The sequence below is a fragment of the Schistocerca serialis genome, chromosome 6, assembly GCF_023864345.2.
Source record: "Schistocerca serialis cubense isolate TAMUIC-IGC-003099 chromosome 6, iqSchSeri2.2, whole genome shotgun sequence".
NCBI classification, from domain to species: Eukaryota; Metazoa; Arthropoda; class Insecta; order Orthoptera; family Acrididae; genus Schistocerca; species Schistocerca serialis.
The window spans coordinates 286,895,359-286,917,608 of record NC_064643.1 but is presented as its reverse complement, the minus strand read 5'-3'; positions in this window follow the sequence as shown (position 1 = coordinate 286,917,608).

Sequence of the window (22,250 nt, the reverse complement as noted above, 5' to 3'; positions counted from 1 at the left end):
TGACATCCATCCTTTGTTGCTGATGACTGTGCCGACGACGCAGCCACATTACCTCCGTCAGGTCAAACATTCCTGCTCATTGCCTAAGCATTTGGGAACCTGGGTCGTCCAGCACTCTCCCTCCATTTCAGGACTATAACGCGAGAACCAGCCATCCCAGCCCTCAACTGAGGACTGCACCAGGGAAGTGTGATAGGACCCCTCTTATTTGCTATATACATGAACGATCTGCCGGAGAGAGGAGCAACAGTTTGCAGATGACACTGTGCTGCACGGGGAAAGTGCCATCACTGAGTGACTGTAGGAGGATACGAGATGACTTAGACAAAATTTGTAGTTGGTGCAATGAGTGACTGCTAGATCAAAATGTAGAAAAATGTGAGTTAATACACGTGAATAGGAAAAACACACGTGTAAAATTCGAATAGAGTCTTAATAATGTGCTGCTTGAGACAGTCACGTAGACTGAATATCTAAGCATAACATTGCAAAGCAGTATTAAATGGAACGAGCATGTAAAGTTTGTAGTAGCGGCGGTGAATGCTCAACTTCAGTTTATTGGGAGAATTTTAGAAAAGTTTTGTTCATCTGTAAAGGAGATGGCATGTAGGATACTACTACGATCCATTACTGAGTACTGCTTGAGTGTTTGGGATCCACACCAGGTCGGACTAAAGGACGTCATCGTAGCTGTCCAGAGTCAGGCTGCTGGATTTGCTACCAGTAGATTTGAACAATATGCAAGTATTACGGAGATGCTTCGAGAACTCAAGTGGGAATGTTTGGCGGAAAGGTGACTTCATTTCGAGTTTAGAGAACGAGCATTTGAAGACGACTACTGAACGGTTCTATTGCCGCTAATGTACATTTTATGTAAGGACCACGAAGATAAGATAAGAGAAATTAGAGCTTGTACGGACACAGATAAATGGTCGTTTTTTGCTCACTCTGTTTGCGAGTGGAACAGGAAAGGAAGTGACTATAAATGGTACAGGGTAGTCTCCGCCTCTCACCATACGGTGGCTTGAGGAATGTGCGTATAGATTTAGAGGTAGATGTAGATCAACAGAGAACTTCTACGTCCAGGGCATGGGAGTGCGACCCAGCCAGACCTTCCTGCAGCAACCATAATCACCATGTGCATTCCAGCACGGAGACAATACGCCAACGCAGCAGAAGCAGCGGCAGCACGGTACATCGTCAGCAGCCCGGGGCCAATGCACTGGAAAACGAAGCGATATTCTCCTCACCCGCCATCGTTACTTGCCACTGTTAACCAATGACTGTAAACAAGCAGCAACAAAGAAGCTGTTGCAAACCTAATCGGACTTTCAACGGCGGCCGAAGTGGCCAAGCGGTTCTAGGCGCTACAGTCTGCCGTGGGCATGGATGTGTGTAATGTCCTTAGGTTAGTTATGTTTAAGAAGTTCTGAGTTCTGGGGACTGATGACCTCAGATGTTAAGTCCCATAGTGCTCAGAGCCATTTTTGGACTTTCATCGGCTGCACACCTCATCCTTCTTCAGCAGAGATCCTAGCCTACACTAAGCTACCCCAGACACCTCATTATAATACCAAAAAGTGCAACGCCATCTCTTGGTGGCCAAAGCAGCTTGGCCGTCTCCAGTCTCATTCAAGCACTAATTGCCATCTGTTGGCAGTGAAAATAAATATTATTGTAATATTAATATATTTTAATACCTATTTTTATGTATGTGCAACTTTAAGCAGAATTATAATACACTCCGGGAAATGGAAAAAAGAACACATTGACACCGGTGTGTCAGACCCACCATGCTTGCTCCGGACACTGCGAGAGGGCTGTACAAGCAATGATCACGCGCACGGCACAGCGGACACACCAGGAACCGCGGTGTTGGCCGTCGAATGGCGCTAGCTGCGCAGCATTTGTGCACCACCGCCGTCAGTGTCAGCCAGTTTGCCGTGGCATACGGAGCTCCATCGCAGTCTTTAACACTGGTAGCATGCCGCGACAGCGTGGACGTGAACCGTATGTGCAGTTGACGGACTTTGAGCGAGGGCGTATAGTGGGCATGCGGGAGGCCGGGTGGACGTACCGCCGAATTGCTCAACACGTGGGGCGTGAGGTCTCCACAGTACATCGATGTTGTCGCCAGTGGTCGGCGGAAGGTGCACGTGCCCGTCGACCTGGGACCGGACCGCAGCGACGCACGGATACGCGCCAAGACCGTAGGATCCTACGCAGTGCCGTAGGGGACCGCACCGCCACTTCCCAGCAAATTAGGGACACTGTTGCTCCTGGGGTATCGGCGAGGACCATTCGCAACCGTCTCCATGAAGCTGGGCTACGGTCCCGCACACCGTTAGGCCGTCTTCCGCTCACGCCCCAACATCGTGCAGCCCGCCTCCAGTGGTGTCGCGACAGGCGTGAATGGAGGGACGAATGGAGACGTGTCGTCTTCAGCGATGAGAGTCGCTTCTTCCTTGGTGCCAATGATGATCGTATGCGTGTTTGGCGCCGTGCAGGTGAGCGCCACAATCAGGACTGCATACGACCGAGGCACACAGGGCCAACACCCGGCATCATGGTGTGGGGAGCGATCTCCTACACTGGCCGTACACCACTGGTGATCGTCGAGGGGACACTGAATAGTGCACGGTACATCCAAACCGTCATCGAACCCGTCGTTCTACCATTCCTAGACCGGCAAGGTAACTTGCTGTTCCAACAGGACAATGCACCTCCGCATGTATCCCGTGCCACCCAACGTGCTCTAGAAGGTGTAAGTCAACTACCCTGGCCAGCAAGATCTCCGGATCTGTCCCCCATTGAGCATGTTTGGGACTGGATGAAGCGTCGTCTCACGCGGTCTGCACGTCCAGCACGAACGCTGGTCCAACTGAGGCGCGAGGTGGAAATGGCATGGCAAGCCGTTCCACAGGACTACATCCAGCATCTCTACGATCGTCTCCATGGGAGAATAGCAGCCTGCATTGCTGCAAAAGGTGGATATACACTGTACTAGTGCCGACATTGTGCATGCTCTGTTGCCTGTGTCTATTTGCCTGTGGTTCTGTCAGTGTGATCATGTGATGTATCTGACCCCAGGAATGTGTCAATAAAGTTTCCCCTTCCCGGGACAATGAATTCACGGTGTTCTTATTTCAATTTCCAGGAGTGTATTTTTAGAGATTAAATATGTAAGGATTTTGTATATCACTTCCATAGCATTTGTTTGAAAAATTTATGCTCAAATTAATTTTACTGTTAATACCCTTGTAGTAAAGAGTACGTTGAAGATCTGAGTGGAAGTGGTAACTTGGATTTCGGAGTGTACAGCTGTGGACTTTTGACAGTAGATTTTTGACGTACATGGAGGATGGAGGCATGCAACAAAACGGAAAGAACAGTAAAAGAGTTTTCAAATGGGGTGTGAAGAGTTTAGGTAATGTAAAACTGACCTGATACTGGTGAATTTACAAACGCGATTAAGAATGTGATCGCGTGTTTTTGGCTAGTTCGAAGAATGTACAACAACATATTGTTAAGAGAAACTAAATTCATGCACTACAAGGAAGCATTTGAAAGTTCACACAATGCAGCGAATACTGTCTGGATTTTCATAAACGCAGATAGAAAAGAAGTTAAGTAGACCAAACAATGGAAAAATAGTACTCAAAACAGAACGAAAATATTTGTCGGACCTACATGAAGTCAATTCCGTTTCAATGAGCACAACGTCACTATAGTAAACATTTTCATCGGACAAAATTCTTCAAAATGAAGAATGGTAGACAGTAATGTAAATGCAACAGAATGGTTATTCTTTTTTCCCTACAGATTAAAGGGAAGCGGCAAAAATAATCAGTAGAATGTAAACAAAAAATGCAGAAGAGTTTGATGATATACTTCTCACAGTGTTTAGTAGTGTCACTGGCATTTTTAATAAACATGTCTATGTAATTGGGAAGACTCCTAGAGAATATTAATTGAACCAAGGAGGAAAGCCACAAAGAAGGAACGAAAGAATGAACGACAGCGAGGAGGTCCATTCACCTCGTACATCATGAAGGTCATGTAAGAAGTTAATGTGTATTATGCTTTGTTATGATTCTTGCGATTCTGGTTATTTCGTTTTGTGTATTTTATATATTGTTAGGATAGTTCTGGATTAGGTTACATGTGTACGTTAGGGTAGGAATTATACTATGTAGTAATTGCATGAACGATGTCTTTGAAAGAGACAGCATGCTTTTGAGGGGAGGGGAGATGATGGGGTCTCTGTCCTCGTGTCCCTGTTCAGTGTAAGCGAGGCTGTTACTTTAGGCAGTGGTGTACCTCTTTGCCTGCGATGGAGTAGGGAGACAGAGGAGTTTCGCTTTCGAGGCAGTAGGATGCTATATTGTCCAACCAAAAATGCAAAGTTTGGTGTTCAATGTATGGAAGCTAAGAAATGAGATAAGGAGGTTGGAGGAACTAAAATGAACAAATTATTTCCCAAGGGATTTCTAGGAAAACACTCACATGGAAGGTCTTGACGCAAAGTTGTTCAACAAGTCAGGGTTTAATTTCAAACACAAATATGTATTTATCGTAACCATTCAGAAAAAAAAAACAATTTAACAAAAGAATTAACAAATTAAAAGAAGATTGCTTTAAGCCATCAATTAATCCAGAATAAAGTACCACTCTCAAGACTACGCAGTGTGACTCAGCTCCGTTTGAACTGCCTAAGACGGCCCAACGTTACTGAACGATAGCCATGTCGTCCTCAGACGATAGGGACCACTGGATGCGGATATGGAAGGGTATGTGGTCAGCATGTCGCTCTCCTGGCTTTTTTCAGTTTTCGTGAGCGGAGGCGCTACTTCTCAGTCAAGTAGCTTCTCAGTTGGTCTCACAAGGGCTGGGTGCACCCTGTTTGCCAATAGCGCTCGGCAGACCTTGACAGTTATCCATCCAAGTGCTGGCTGAGCTCGACAGCACTTAACTTCGATGATCTGATGGTAACTGGTGACAACAGCAGTAATATCGTTCATACAATGTGACTCTGATTAATAACATCAAAGCAGTGGTTCAAAAGTTGGCTAATGCTCAGAATAAAACTGTACACTAAAATTTCTTTTCATTCGCAAAACAAATCAAATTCATTTACCACAGTGAATCTGCCCCTTGAGCACAACTGGTTGAATAAAAAATTGCGCTCTTTAAGAAAATTAACTTGATCAAAATTACAATTAAAACTTCATCAATAACATTGCCTTAGAGAAATAATAGTCAGGACAATACATAAATGAGGGAAAACTAGACCTGTAAAACAACTAATCAACACAGAAACAGACGATTTGCAAAAACACCAAACAGTACAGTAAGAAACTTATTGAAACATGAAAAACAAATAAGTTACAGTTATTGCACGAAATATTGATGGCCCAAGACCAGTTTCCAACAACAATTAACAACAGCTTAACCTTGACAGTAAGTTGTGTGGACTAGTTGCAACAGGCACAGTACACAGACGGACTCCCGCTGGAATGGTTACACACAACAAGGAGTGTCGCCCAGTGTCTAGGTGTCCGTTCCGGACCACACTTCCGCCGGCTGGCCAGCACGACCCTCTCAGCGAGCTAAGTGTGGTTGATTGACGCAACCAAGGCAGTCTCACGCAAGTAAGTACATTAACAACTAGGATGGAAGGCAGACCTAGGACACAAGAACTTATTATTCGATGCACAAGAGGAAAAACTCGCGTTAACTGCACAGAGGTGTAGGTCAAATTTGAACTACAGTATGAATGTCAAATTTTCTTCAGCCAAATCTTGTAAACAATTGTCTTGAAACCCACTGACCAGATAGCACAAGAAGTTTACTAAAAGCTTGAATACATAATTTGGAATTAAATATTAGCTAGGTCAAAAATTCACATGACCAAGACCTGCATTACTGAGCAGCATGCTACATGTAAAATTCCGGAACTTAAGTAAAACAAGGCGATATAAGCTTCAACAGCTTACAGTTTGACACAATTACAACAGCAGTGAGCCGAAGAGTTCCGCTGAGTGTTCTTAACCTATTAAATAACAGGTTATACACAACAGGTTATGCACACTCAGCAGAACAACGACACAGTTACGTAACCATAGTTTAAACTTAGCGGTGCATGTTGGCAATACTAGAACACACCAAGATTTCCATCTGTTTTCAGTACAGATAAATACATAAATTTAAAACAAATCCAGAGTTCAGAGCAGCATTTGCTTCCAGAAGATCGGCTTCGTTGTCCCTAAATATGACTTCAGTGGACAAATGGGAGGCTCCAAAATTCAGTCCCACCCATTGGCCAACATGCAACCAAAATGTGGCACAATAACCAGGGTAGTGACCAATTCAAAATTCTGGCAGACGGTGCTACCGTCGATATGTAGCCCGCCCAGTAGGGCACATTTAGTCGTAAATGATCTTGCCAAGCTCGGTGCATTCACCTCACTGCCGCTATGCCAGCTCTCCCCCGCTTAGCTTGCTCCCGGCCCTGGAGTGGCACCTAGACTCACACTGCAGCAGTGAACAAAAGATACGCAAGCAGTTATGAATCAACTAAAAACGAGTCGCCGTGGCTCAGTGTTTACAGCGTTGCAGCAACAAGTAAGTAGTGCGGGTGTATTCTGGGAGATATCGGAAGAACACAATAAGTTGCTTATGGCATATGAGCGATTGAAGGAGTAGATGTGGGAAGTATGGAGAGTGGTGCCACATGAGGCATAAAGTGTGAAAAGGGTATGGACATATGCCGGAGGCCCGATACTTACTACGATATTTGGGACAGTGGATGTGGGCAAGGTAAATGAGCTAAACAGAGAAACAGAAGCCACAAGGGATTTGGCAGAAGGAATAGGGCAAATATGGACTGGCATTTCACGCATCTCATGAACTTGAAGAATGGTTTGTTGAACAACAAATACATGCTTGGCAGCTAAAGAGTGTGCCAAAACATAGGCTAACTCTCTAAACTGAGATTAGGGGCAGTGCAAGAACTGATGCAAGTACTAGATGCAAGAATAACACTAATAAGACTGTTGCAGTCCGTAGGGATAGTATTTGGGACACAAGAGGAAAGGCCGCTGGACCTGATGGGATACTAGTTCGACGATATTACACAGAGTACGCGAAGGAACTTGCCCCCCTTCTTGCAGCGGTGTACCGTAGGTCTCTAGAAGAGCGTAGCGTTCCAAAGGATTGGAAAACGGCACAGGTCATCCCCGTTTTCAAGAAGGGCCGTCGAACAGATGTGCAGAACTATAGACCTATATCTCTAACGTCGATCAGTTGTGGAATTTTGGAACACGTATTATGTTCGAGTATAATGACTTTTCTGGAGACTAGAAATCTACTCTGTAGGAATCAGCATGGGTTTCGGAAAAGACGGTCGTATGAAACCCAGCTCGCGCTATTCGTCCACGAGACTCAGAGGGCCATAGACACGGGTTCACAGGTAGATGCCGTGTTTCTTGACTTCCGCAAGGCGTTCGATACAGTTCCCCACAGTCGTTTAATGAACAAAGTAAGAGCATATGGACTATCAGACCAATTGTGTGATTGGATTGAAGAGTTCCTAGATAACAGAACGCAGTATGTCATTCTCATTGGAGAGAAGTCTTCCAAAGTAAGAGTGATTTCAGGTGTGCCGGAGGGGAGTGTCGTAGGACCGTTGCTATTCACAATATACATAAATGACCTTGTGGATGACATCGGAAGTTCATTGAGGCTTTTTGTGGATGATGCTATGGTATATCGAGAGGTTGTAACAATGGAAAATTGTACTGAAATGCAGGAGGATTTGCAGCGAATTGACGCATGGTGCAGGGAATGGCAACTGAATCTCAATGTAGACAAGTGTAATGTGCTGCGAATGCATAGAAAGATAGATCCCTTATCATTTAGCTACAAAATAGCAGGTCAGCAACTGGAAGCAGTTAATTCCATAAATTATCTGGGAGTACGCATTAGGAGTGATTTAAAATGGAATGATCATATAAAGTTGATCGTTGGTAAAGCAGATGCCAGACTGAGATTCATTGGAAGAATCCTAAGGAAATGCAATCCGAAAACAAAGGAAGTAGGTTACAGTACGCATGTTCGCCACCGAGCGAGGTGGCGCAGTGGTTAGCACACTGGACTCGCATTCGGGAGGACGACGGTTCAATCCCGCGTCCGGCCATCCTGATTTAGGTTTTCCGTAATTTCCCTAAAACTCTCCAGGCAAATGTCGGGATGGTTCCTTTGAAAGGGCACGGCCGACTTCCTTCCGCATCCTTCCCTAATCCGATGAGACCGATGACCTCGCTGTTTGGTCTCTTCCCCCAAACATCCAACCAACCTACGCATGTTCGCCCACTGATTGAATACTGCTCAGCAGTGTGGGATCCGTACCAGATAGGGTTGATAGAAGAGAGAGAGAAGATCCAACGGAGAGCAGCGCGCTTCGTTACAGGATCATTTAGTAATCGCGAAAGCGTTACGGAGATGATAGATAAACTCCAGTGGAAGACTCTGCAGGAGAGACGCTCAGTAGCTCGGTACGGGCTTTTGTTAAAGTTTCGAGAACATACCTTCACCGAATAGTCAAGCAATATATTGCTCCCTCCTACGTATATCTCTCGAAGAGACCATGCGGATAAAATCAGAGAGATTAGAGCCCACACAGAAGCATACCGACAATCCTTCTCTCCACGAAAAATGCGAGACTGGAATAGTTGGGAGAACCGATGGAGGTACTCAAGGTACCCTCCGCCACACACCGTCAGGTGGCTTGCGGAGTATGAATGTAGATGTAGATGTAGAAGAGTGGAGCTGACGAAATTGCTAGAAACTGTTCATCAAGCATTACATGGGCGATTGAGTCCGGTCCTATTGTCACTCGAGCAATACCTGAAGGGTTTGAGTAAAATGCAGGGAGAATTACCTTCAGAACTCCAGTTATCAGTAGAGCCTGGCAGCCAGAATATACCTTTCTATGAAGGGCGCTCAGTAAGTGATGCAACACATTTCTTTCTTGGCCAACTTTAGCAGCACTATACATAGCCATAAAAATGGTGTATGTGTAAGTAGGCTGTTTAGGTTTTTATGTTGGTAACACTACGTAGCACTCTGTATGAAAATCACTAAATGTGCTGTGTGCAGTCTGTGGCTGGTTGGCATTGTTGAAATAGTCGCTATTGTAGTGTTGGGCAGTTGGATGTGAACAGCGCATAGCGTTGCGTAGTTGGAGGTGAGCTGCCAGCAGTGGTGGATGCGGGGAGTCAGATGGCGGAGTTTTGTGAGCGGATGATCTGGACGTGTGTCCATCAGAGAGAGTAAATTTGTAATACTGGATATCATGAACTGATATATATATATATATATATATATATATATATATATATATATATATATATATATATATATATATATATATATATATATATATATAATGTCTTTTGAACACTATTAAGGTAAATACATTGTTTGTTCTCTATCAAAATCTTTCAGTTGCTAAGTATCCCTATCAGTAGTTAGTGTCTTCAGTAGTTAGAATCTTTTATTTAGCTGGCAGTAGTGGCGCTCGCTGTATTGCAGTAGTTCGAGTAACGAAGATTTTTGTGAGGTAAGTGATTCATGAAAGATATAGGTTATTGTTAGTCAGGGCCATTCTTTTGTAGGGATTATTGAAAATCAGATTGCGTTACACTAAAAATATTGTGTGTCTGTTTATTGTTGATCAGAATAAGTAAAGAGAGAAATGTCTGAGCACGTTCAGTTTTGCTCAGCTGTTTGAAAATCAAATAACGTAAGGGTTTATCAGCACAGTCATTCATGAATTTTTCCAAGGAGGCGTTTCATATGTCGACCTTTAGCCGAGGATACTTAATTGGAATCTTCTGATTTTTTTCTTGTAGTTTGTGTAATTAGTGTAGCTATTGTTTACTGCTAGCACGTAATTATAGAGAGAATTTCCTTTGTAGTCGTAGTTCTTCATTGTTGTACTGTACAACAGTTGTGGCATGCATGTAGATTTGCACCAAGTATTTCGCAGCTGCGCTTGCAATTAACGAGATATTTTTTTCGGTGCTATACTAATGTGTTTTCTTGATTTTGCTCTTCAAATTGTGCTTTTCTTGTTATTGTGTTGCGAGGTGCCGGGGCTAGCAGTGTATTTAACACTAAATTCTAGAATCTACATGTGTAAATGATGCTCTAAGCCCCCCCTATTCTAACTCCGACTTTTGCTGTTGCACAAGGATTAAAAAATATACGCGAACTGACTGTAATCAACCCTGCAAGTGGAGTAGAAAAGAGTTTGGCACCTGCAATAATTTAATTTGATAAATAAGTTAAATAAAGGATGGTTTCATTAACATAGTGAGAAATGATGGGTTGCTCTACCGATTAACAGAATGAAAGTTCTGTCCAAAATAACAATATGATTTATTAAGACTAAACACAAAATAATAAACAAAAACACATGAAACATTTATAATACATCAAATTGGCTCAAATTGGATACTCAAACAAACGCTGTGAAGGTGAAGTTGACCCTAAACTAGATTGTGAGGTTTATGACGAAGTGGTATGTGGAGCCAATTCCTTGCCACTCAAATCTTAAGAGAGACACACAGCTAACCCAACATTAATTGCTGCTACTCAAGACAGAGCAAAGTTAGAAAAAGACGAACAGGCACGCTCTGCTGAGCTCTGATTATCACCTAGGAAAATCCCTATCTGCCGGTGCTGCGGACATACATTACCAAACTGTCTTCTTAACTGCCAGAACACGATCTGGCGTACCGGAGGCGATGGCTGGTTGCTTCGACGTCCTCGACCGAAAGGCGAGAGCCGACTACCTAGAGCACCCGTACAGGCCGAACACACAACATTCCCGCCCCCACGACAGTGGCCGTGGTTAAACTCGAAAACCGGCGGAAAATTCCACCCCATTGCCGGAGCACTACCATTCCACCAATGGAGATTCTTGGCGCCAATTTCTGCGCTGATTTTGCTACGTCACGGAGCTATGCCCTGAGCAAGCCAATCACAGTTACTATTTTGCAGAAAGCGCGGGAATTTTCCCGTACAGCTGCCTGGGTACACAAATCATTCCCACGCCTCGCTGGTAGCCCGCCAGAAAGTGTTTTCGCTAAGATTCTGCGAAGTAATGGAACCTCTGGCCCAGCCGCTACTTCAGACCCCTCAGGGCGTGTCTTTTGTCAATGTCGGCGTCTGCAAAGCATTCACTCGACTTCCTCGCACCCGTCGGCTTAACCCTTTCCAGATCAGCAGAGCCCGCCTGTCACCGGACCACCCGGGTGACGAGAGACGCTGCGTGGGAAGTCCGTGTGTGAAGGAATAGCGACTTTTCACTGCATGCAATTAGAGAGGAAAATCGAAAGATAGAAATATGATAGGGGGCTCATGCCACCTCTCATATTTCTATCTTACGATTTTAGATTGTAATTGGTGAGCGGTTGGCTCACTTAGGAGCAAGGTAGTGAGTCAATCGCCCAAGAACAATCTCGCAAACTGGCTGCACATGCTGCACTCTATAAAGAAAATCACTGCAACTGAAAAATGCAGCTCAAAGAGGGAGGATTATTTATGATGTAGCCAACTTCACCTTCTTAATATGGAACACTAACACTCACATCACACATCCATACCCAGGGAGCGCCTTCCAAACACCGATTCACACAGACATTCACGCTCTAAATATGGCCCGGGCATGTGAGTCAAATATGGAGCAATTTATTCTTTACAATCAGAGTTGGAGTGCTCCGCAATTAAATGCCCAAGATGTTACAACAATTTTAATCATTAAACTAACCTGAACTCACTCACACATGATACTATTTAAGTTAACAATCTCTTTGTGAGCTTTCAGAATCTAATTACAACCTTCGATTCATTCTGTCTCCCTGCAGCAAGAATAACCTTTACAAAATGTTCCCTGAACTGATGGTCCATTCACAATGACAGTGGTGGTATCTGCTTCAGTTTATGGGGACTTCAGGCACACTGTTTGCATACACACAACAATAAATACAAAAAACAAAAAACAAAAAACATGGTGTGGAGAACAATACAGTAATTTGTAATAAGAATTACAGTGTAAAACACGAACACATACAAGGTATAACATACATTACAAAAACAACACTAGAGAAAGAAATTTAAGAAGAAAAAACAAGGTTAATGGGGCATCAAGTTGTGTGTGCACATTGCACAAAGTTCACGACTGTGCTGAGAATGAGGCACTAAATCACATTGTTAGAAATATTCGAAGCACTTCACAAATTCCACAGTACTGGCATCACATAGGGCTAAACGTTGGGTGTTGTTGCTACGTTGTTGCAACGGCAGTAGTGTGTGTTGGAGCATCTGCAGTACTCTGTTGAGATTGCACCAAGACCCACGCATATGATCACGGCAGTACGGTAGGAAGACACAGTGATAGGCTCTCCTCACGTCGATTAATTGTCTCTGATGTCTACTTGTGGGGATACATCACTAGTCTAGGTCTCTTCTCTCGCTGGACAGTACTTTACGTTTCCCAATATTGCAGTCCGACGAGGGATGATGGCACGTGGAGTGACTCCACAAGTGTGTGAGGTCATCCATACAGGATGGAACTAGGAGCGACGACTGCTACAACTGCTCTCTAATAGAGAGGAGAAGTTAGAAATGAGACCATTCATTTGTTAGCATGGCACGATACTGCTTTGTGTATGCAGATCGGCCAATGCTAGTGAGTTGTAAAAACCCAAACATGTGAGTATATAGCGTCCCTTTCTGTCCTGAGGCACATGAGGCGCAGGTTCTGACACGATATGTGATCTTCGTGTACTCACTATAACTTGGTCTGCCGCAGGGAATCGCTCCAAACGGCTGCCGCTTCCAGAGAGCTAGCAGGCTGTCGCTTGTGGGTCGCGTATCAGTGTCAACGGCCAGCCTCACTTTCGCTTGTGGCCCGGCGAGGATCCCGCCTAATCCCGCAGGTATACGGCCCGGTGACTGTCAGCTTGTAGGACCGGACGCTCGCCTTCTTGCAGGTAGCCGAAGACCTCTTGTTTTTGCGCTGGCTGGCCTCTGCATTGCCACGATACCCGTCATCTGCACAGTTCTGCCAAAAATCTTATGCCTAACTTTTTCCCATGACCTTCTATGTTATAATAAATTTACATAATGACACATTGATGGTCTGTCATTTCAGATACTCTTATTTTACTTTTATAGTTATTAATCTATGGCTATCATTTTAACAAAATCTTGGTGTATCAAATTTAGACATGGAAATAATTTATCTTGATATTTGTGTAGAGACCGGTCTCACTACTGTACATGGTGTGTGACGCTACACTGGATGAACAGCTAAATGTGCGGGCCCGCACTAATATTACTATTAATTATATAGATCGACAGTAGACATGCTCAAGAATTAACTACCATTTGCCAACGATCTACATTCTATGTCTTTTGAATAAATTATGTTATTATGCAGGTCGAAGTTTTACTGTGAGCTTATAAAGAACAAGCAACTATTCTACGTTCGCTCGCCGGTCGGCCCTCCATCTTGGGTCTGTGATCTGACGACTTGAAAAATAACATCCCAACAGGCGCGCGCCAAACACTTGCGGTAGAAAACCCCCACAATATTAATCTAGTTATTGTTAAATCCTACAGTTTAACTTATCCTAGTATATCGCACCTTTTTTGTTTTTTTTTTGTTTACCTTATACAATACTCTTACATAATTCCTGTTACGTTGAGATGTCTCGCTGCTCGCAGCTATTGACGACAGTGATGTGCGCGCCGTACGACATGACCTCCGAGTTTTCATTACGCCTCACTGAAACTCCAGAGACTGGGTTAGCCATGGCTATACACGACAATAAATTTATAGTTGCAACTTCCTTCTCTATGTGATGCGGTTTTCGCGATCAAAGCACACCTTTCCAGAGGCAATGTAATATGACCAAGCCAGGACTGGTTCCTGTTGAGGATTCAGTCGCCCAACACACGCCAGCTACACAGTATGTCACGAATATCCAAGTATAAGTCCCTGGTTATTCATCTGTGACAGTCACGAGCAGCACGCTAAATCCCCAACCAGCACATTGGCATGGTAGGCTTTATGCCCGCATTTCTATCGTCTAGGGCACCATTGGCGTCAAACGCTCACAGGTTCACCCCGACTTGCAAGACAACGATGCTGGCGCAGCTATGCAAAAAACTATACTGCCCATATTCATCCTCGAAATCACGCAATATACCACAATCTTGTAGTGCACTGACGCGTGCCTGCAAGCATTGGTATGAACGTCTCACGAACTGGTTGTGGCCGCTATGGAGCGTATCACGACTTCTCAGAACGCTTCTAAGAGCACGTTCTTGTATGCGCCCATTTGTGCGACATCTCGTCACTCATCTTTATCCCCTAACATGGACACCAGACAGGAAAGGACAAAAACATTGCTCATGGAAAGGTAGTGCCTCTTATCGCAACGACAGAGGAGATCCCGAACATAGACAAAAAAAGTTAACAGCAGTAAATTCTTATGCGAGAAAACGCAGCGTGTTAATACTTTAACAATCTTAATCTATTAATGCAACGATTATTGTTCCCCAAAGAAAGGTTCATATATTTGCCTATTCTACTATGTACACCACTTACACTACTACTATAGCAAGATTCATGTATTTGCCCATTCTACTATGTACACCACTTACACTACTACTATTCCACGAACTCCTTTATGTGAGAGATGTGGTGGAGTCCTATGGACTTCTTTCCTTTCAGCGTCTCCAATTCATAAGCATTGTGGTGAGCTGCTCTCCTTATACGGTACGGGCCGTTGTAAACAGAATAGAATTTTTGGCATTTCATTTTTTGTTTGTTCGAAAGTCGGAAAGACTTAACGAGCACCTTTTGTCCAATTTGGAAGTGTCGTAGACGAGCTCCTCTGTCGGCACGTCTCTTCCTGACCTCTGCTGCAGCCCGTATCCTCTTGAGAGCCAAATCCACTATGGTTTGGTGCTGCGTTCGCGCCCTTGGTGGGAAGTTTACGACCTCGGTTATCAAGTCCTTAGGAATCCGGTTTTTCAATACTGTAATGGGTGCCAATTTTGTCATCCCATGGGGTGCCTCATTGATCACCTCCTGGAATTCTTTAAGGAAAACGTCCCATGTCGTGTGCTGTTTGTTACAGTACAAGCGGCACAAGTTTCCGAGTTCTTTAATAACCCGTTCTGCAGCATTCGAGCTCGGATGGTGTGAAGATATAAAAATGGGATCAATTTTACATCGACGCAACGTCTCCTTCCATGTTTTTGACTTAAACTGTGGCCCGTTATCAGAAATAATTCTACTCACATGACCAACCTGTCGTAGGAAATCCCGGATTAGGGCTCGTGATACAGTTCGTCCTGTCGCCCTCTTCAGTGGCGTAAAGGTAACGTATTTGGCCGTTAGTTCAACAAACACTAACACGTAAGTATATCCTCTTCTTGTTCTTGGCAAAGGTCCCATCAAATCTGTTGCTGCTAATTGTCTTAATTTGGTCGATACGATTGGGTATAATGGTGCCTGCATGCTCACAATGGTGAGCTTAGCCTTTTGGCAGTCTTTACACACCGACACTACCCTCCGAATTCGACGCTCCATGTTTCGAAAGTAACACATGGTCCTTAGCTTGAGATTGCACTTGCGTGGTCCGAAGTGTCCATAGCTGAGGTGAGTATGCCATATAACCTTGTTTATTAGGTGTTCAGGGATGCATACCGCCCATTCAGTGTCATTTGCATAATTTCGGTGGAAAATTATGCCTTTCCGCAAGAGGTAAAACTGCCTGATGGTGGCGTGTCTTCTGTCTATCGATTTCTGTTTCAATAACACTAGGGCAGGGTCCTTGTCTTGCTCCTTCTTGATGTCCTGCATACTACAGGTAATAAAATTTTCAAAGGCCACTTTCTGCATATAGAAAAGGCAGTAGTGATTTTCCTCCAGATCTTCTTCAATGTTGTGCTCAAATCCGATCGGTGACCGTGATAAGGCGTCTGCAATAATGTTCTGACTGCCGGGGATATATTCTATCGAAAAGTTGTGCTGCTGCAGATATGATGCCCACCTAATGAGCCGCCTGTGATTAAGCTTTGCAGTCATCAAGAACTCGAGTGCCTTGTGGTCTGTGTAGACCCTCGTCTTGCGACCAAACAGAAGGTATCTGAATTTTTCAAACGCCCATACAATAGCCAGCGCCTCTAACTCGGTTACTGAGTAATTCCTCTCACTCTTGGCTAGTACTCTGCTGCCAAACGCAATTGTCTTCCACACCCTGTTTCCTTCATGTACATAGCCTTGGAACACCATGACACCCAGACCTGAGTATGAACTGTCCGTTACTATGCAAAGCTCTTCTGCTAAATTAGGGTGTGATAGGATGGGTGCTTGTAATAATGCGAATTTTAATGCTTTCCATTCGGATTCGGCCGCCACATCCCATTCCCAAGGAATCTTCTTTCCTGTAAGTTGATGCAACCTAGGACTGCTCTGAGTTTTGACATGTATAAAGCGGTTGTAAAAATTTATGATCCCCAAGAACCCCCTTAACTGCTTCTTTGTCGTAGGAATGGGAAACTTTTCAATCGCTTCGATCTTTTCGGGATTTGGCGCAATGCCCTCACCCGTGATGATATGTCCTAGAAATTTGACAGAGGACGTCCCAAAATTCGATTTTTCGACATTGATAGTCACTCCGTATTCCTTGAATGTCGCAAGGAGTTCACCGAGGACCGCATTGTGCTCTCCCCAAGATTTCTCCGCGATCAGCAAATCGTCCACATAGCTGGTGACATGACGTTTCAAATTATCGCTTAGTATGCCGTCCAGCCCCCGAGTGAATGCGGCAGATGAAACGTTCAAACCAAATGGTAGACGACGAAACCGGTAACATCTTCCAAATGCTAAAAAGGCTGTGTACTGTCTGCAATTTGGGTGGAGCTCGATCTGCCAGAAACTCGATTTTAGATCAACTGATGAGAAGATTGATATTCCATGGAAGTTTTGTAAGAGTTCCTCTAATCGTACCGGTCTGTCTGTTTCGGGTTCTATTATGGTATTAATTTGTCGCGAATCCAAGACTAAACGAATACTACCATCTGCCTTCTCGACTACTCTTAACGGGTTATTATAGGCTGAAGCCGTAGGTTCTATTATTCCTTCACTCAGCATTCGCGTAATTTCAGCTGCTACTTTCTGTCGATATGCCAAGGGGATTGGATAGGGTGGCACACGAAACTGGTTGTGCGGACGTACACGAAATTCATACTGGAAGTTCTTTATTGATCCTGTCTTGAGAAGGAAGACCTCCGCATGTTCTACTAGTAATTTATGAAGTTCTTTGCGGTGGTCGCACCTTATATTCTTTATTGCTTCCACTTTTTCTCCTATTTTCTCCTATATTTCTCCCATTATTCCGACTTCATTCTCATCCGTGTCCTCTCCCCTACCCGCAACGTCGACCTGTTCTTCCTTTCTGTCTTTCAGACACGCATAGTTTATCCGTACACAGTTAGACGGTAGTTGAGCTGCGATCACCTGGTCGTCGAACTTAATGTGGACGGGATTCCCTTTCCTCAAAACCACTTCACCTCGTCCTAGATCAACTATCGCTTCATGTTCATTTAGGAAGTCCGTTCCTATTATCATGTCGATCGCCAGATTTGGCACGATCCAGAAGTTAGACTCTGTTTTGTGTCCTTGGCAGTAGAATTCCAGTCTTGTTTGTTGGATGACCTCCGTACATTTACCCGCTAATGCCCCTTTTATTTTGGTTTTCTTAACCGATAGGACAGGCCAGTCCATCTCCTGAGAGCACCTCTTGTATGCTGCCTCAGATATTGCTGTTATGTAGCTTCCACTATCTACACTCCTGGAAATTGAAATAAGAACACCGTGAATTCATTGTCCCAGGAAGGGGAAACTTTATTGACACATTCCTGGGGTCAGATACATCACATGATCACACTGACAGAACCACAGGCACATAGACACAGGCAACAGAGCATGCACAATGTCGGCACTAGTACAGTGTATATCCACCTTTCGCAGCAATGCAGGCTGCTATTCTCCCATGGAGACGATCGTAGAGATGCTGGATGTAGTCCTGTGGAACGGCTTGCCATGCCATTTCCACCTGGCGCCTCAGTTGGACCAGCGTTCGTGCTGGACGTGCAGACCGCGTGAGACGACGCTTCATCCAGTCCCAAACATGCTCAATGGGGGACAGATCCGGAGATCTTGCTGGCCAGGGTAGTTGACTTACACCTTCTAGAGCACGTTGGGTGGCACGGGATACATGCGGATGTGCATTGTCCTGTTGGAACAGCAACTTCCCTTGCCGGTCTAGGAATGGTAGAACGATGGGTTCGATGACGGTTTGGATGTACCGTGCACTATTCAGTGTCCGCTCGACGATCACCAGTGGTGTACGGCCAGTGTAGGAGATCGCTCCCCACACCATGATGCCGGGTGTTGGCCCTGTGTGCCTCGGTCGTATGCAGTCCTGATTGTGGCGCTCACCTGCACGGCGCCAAACACGCATACGACCATCATTGCCACCAAGGCAGAAGCGACTCTCATCGCTGAAGACGACACGTCTCCATTCGTCCCTCCATTCACGCCTGTCGCGACACCACTGGAGGCGGGCTGCACGATGTTGGGGCGTGAGCGGAAGACGGCCTAACGGTGTGCGGGACCGTAGCCCAGCTTCATGGAGACGGTTGCGAATGGTCCTCGCCGATACCCCAGGAGCAACAGTGTCCCTAATTTGCTGGGAAGTGGCGGTGCGGTCCCCTACGGCACTGCGTAGGATCCTACGGTCTTGGCGTGCATCCGTGCGTCGCTGCGGTCCGGTCCCAGGTCGACGGGCACGTGCACCTTCCGCCGACCACTGGCGACAACATCGATGTACTGTGGAGACCTCACGCCCCACGTGTTGAGCAATTCGGCGGTACGTCCACTCGGCCTCCCGCATGCCCACTATACGCCCTCGCTCAAAATCCGTCAACTGCACATACGGTTCACGTCCACGCTGTCGCGGCATGCTACCAGTGTTAAAGACTGCGATGGAGCTCCGTATGCCACGGCAAACTGGCTGACACTGACGGCGGTGGTGCACAAATGCTGCGCAGCTAGCGCCATTCGACGGCCAACACCGCGGTTCCTGGTGTGTCCGCTGTGCCGTGCGTGTGATCATTGCTTGTACAGCCCTCTCGCAGTGTCCGGAGCAAGTATGGTGGGTCTGACACACCGGTGTCAATGTGTTCTTTTTTCCATTTCCAGGAGTGTATTATCGCATTCTACTCTTTTCAGCTATTGCTACTGTGATAAGAGGCTGCCGATCTTGTCGAGGAGTTGCTTTATGTTCCTCGAGCAGGATTTCTGATAAATCTTCGTAATGTATCATCCGTAGTTGGCCAGGTCCGAGATTACGTGCGAAATTCCGGCGGCCTGTGTTAGCACTAGTCTGACGTCAATCCCTTGTTAAGCTCCCCCTCCTCTGACGTGCATTAGGATTTGCGGGTCTAGTTTCAATCTCCTGGTTCCACTGTTGTCCTTGGTTTCGCTCTCTCCAATTACGGTCGCTTTGCCGTTTGTTCCTCCTATCCCAGATTCCTTGTCTAGATTGACCCTGCTCCCTGACGTTCTGGTTTCCTTGTCTTTGGTTTCCATAACCTTGAATAGCGTAACCTTGACTTCCGTAACCCTGGTTTCCTAACTGACCAGTGCGATTATGCGATCTGTTGTCGTCTTCCCTTCCTGGCCCGTGGTATTTGTTACTTTGCCCCTTCTTCCTGTCCTTTGCGTCTTGTTTATCAAAGACTACTTCGAGTTCGCGCAATAGACTCTTGAATGCTTCTATGTCAGATCCACACTTCCCGACAAGTGTCTGTTGGTACCCAACTGGCAATTTGGAAAAGCAAAATTTAATGATTTCTCCGTTGCTATATGGACTATCTAAAAATTGATTCTTTTTGAGTAAATCATCAAGAAATTTGGTTGCGCTCCTATGCCCGGACACTTCCAGTTCAGGACAAAATATTATTTCCTCTTTAATCCTGTCTTGCGTTTCCTTTGACCAGTAGGTCCGCAGGAATGCACCAACAAATTCCTGATAAGTCCGACACGTCACTGCCACACCCCGCATCTTTTCCGCGGCTTGGCCTTCGATGTGTCCACACATGAATTCTAATTTTGCCTGGGTTGGCCATGATGCCGGTAATGAATTTGTAAACTGCATCACCCAGCTCTTCGGATGCATCGACCCTCCATTTTCTTTGAGCTTCTGGAATTTTAGTATCGACAGGAAGTGATTGTGATCAAAATCCTGTCTGATCCTCGCACTGGTGTTGTCACTCGTTTCCGATACTTGCACGTCTGCTGAGTGTCCTGTTCTATCTTGCTGATAACTGTGATGTGCTACCTCTGTATCACAGTGGAAATGGCACTCAGAATTCACTCTCCTAAGTGGGCTATAATTATTGGAGCTATTACTCGCTGTTTCTGCGTGTGCATTGCTAGTTCCACACTCGGTCATTGGGCTAGAGCACGGCGGGCTTTTCCTCGGAGACACAATTCTGTGTATTTCATCATTGGTATCCGAACGTTCAGTGCTCGTGTGCCCGTTTTGCTCTAGTTTTGCTATCCGACTCTTTACTTCTTCCATTCGTTTCGTGGTGTTCGCAACCGCGATATTACCTTGAGTTTTTAAGAATGATAGGGCTTTTGAGTGGGATTGTGTTGTACGTCGCAAGCGCACTGCGAGTTTAGAAGTTGCTTCCGCGACTTTCATTGCCCCTATTGCTGCCGTTTTGGCCAGGCCTGCTACTTTTTGTGCATCCATTGACATTTGTTTTACTTCTCCACATTCTTTCTTTATTGTTAGTAATTCCCCACGAATTTCCCCTATATGCGAAATTATTGCCTCAGTGTCCTTCTTATGCTGTTCGTCAGTTTCTTCCTTCTCCTTCTTACGTTGTTTCTCCTCTTCTTCCTTCTCCCTCTTACGCTGTTCGTCAGTTTCTTCCTTCTCCTTCTTACGTTGTTTCTCATCTTCTTCCTTCTCCTTCTTACGTTGTTTCTCATCTTCTTCCTGTTCCTTCTTACGTTGTTCGTCAGCTTCTACTTTCATTGATCGTAGGAAGCTCAGTATTGGGTTTACGTCATCTTTTTGATCCTCTTCAAACGTGGGAGATGTAACTCTGGACACTTGGGCGCTAGAGCTCTGACGTGGCCGAGCTAGTCCCTGTCTGCTCTCGTTCGTTTGATTATAAACTTCTGCTACCGTCTCGACCTGTGTGCCTGTCTCTGTTTCATCCTCTACTTCACTATCATAATCACGGCCGCAACGCTGCTCTGAGATCGCGTCCAAATCACCTTCCTCATCAATGACCCTGGCGTCCTGTCCTGCTAAAAATGTGCCCATCTCATCTCCGAACCTATTCCCGTCAGTAAACTGCCCCTTATCCATTTTGCTATCCTCTTTTGTTTTAGCTTCGCTCGATAATAGTCGTGCCTTACTTCTCGTTATCATTCATGAAAAACAAATTAATCTAAAATGCACAATAAAATTAATCTACTCCATATATTTTTACATATAGACATAAAATTTCAACAACGCCTCTCCAGTGCTGTAATTATACGCACGATTTGTTGTGGTACAGAAACCGCACACAAACCCGATAAAGTGTGATGTGATATGGACACACCATCAAAGGAACACAAAAACAATGATCAAAAGAATATATACACTGAAAACAAAAACTGTAATCATGCGCCGCTACTTAAAACTAAATGCGGAACTACCAGAAAAATAATTTGGGTATTAATCAATAAAAAATTAAGCAAAAAAAATTATGAGTGTCCCTACTACTAATAATACTTGCTTATCAGCGATTCACAGGAAAGATCCGAGGCTAAGGGTCGCCATTTTATGCGAGGTGCCGGGGCTAGCAGTGTATTTAACAATAAATTCTAGAATCTACATATGTAAATGATGCTCTAAGCCCCCCCTATTCTAACTCCGACTTTTGCTGTTGCACAAGGATTAAAAAATATACGCGAACTGACTGTAATCAACCCTGCAAGCGGAGTAGAAAAGAGTTTGGCACCTGCAATAATTTAATTTGATAAATAAGTTAAATAAAGGATGGTTTCATTAACGTAGTGAGAAATGATGGGT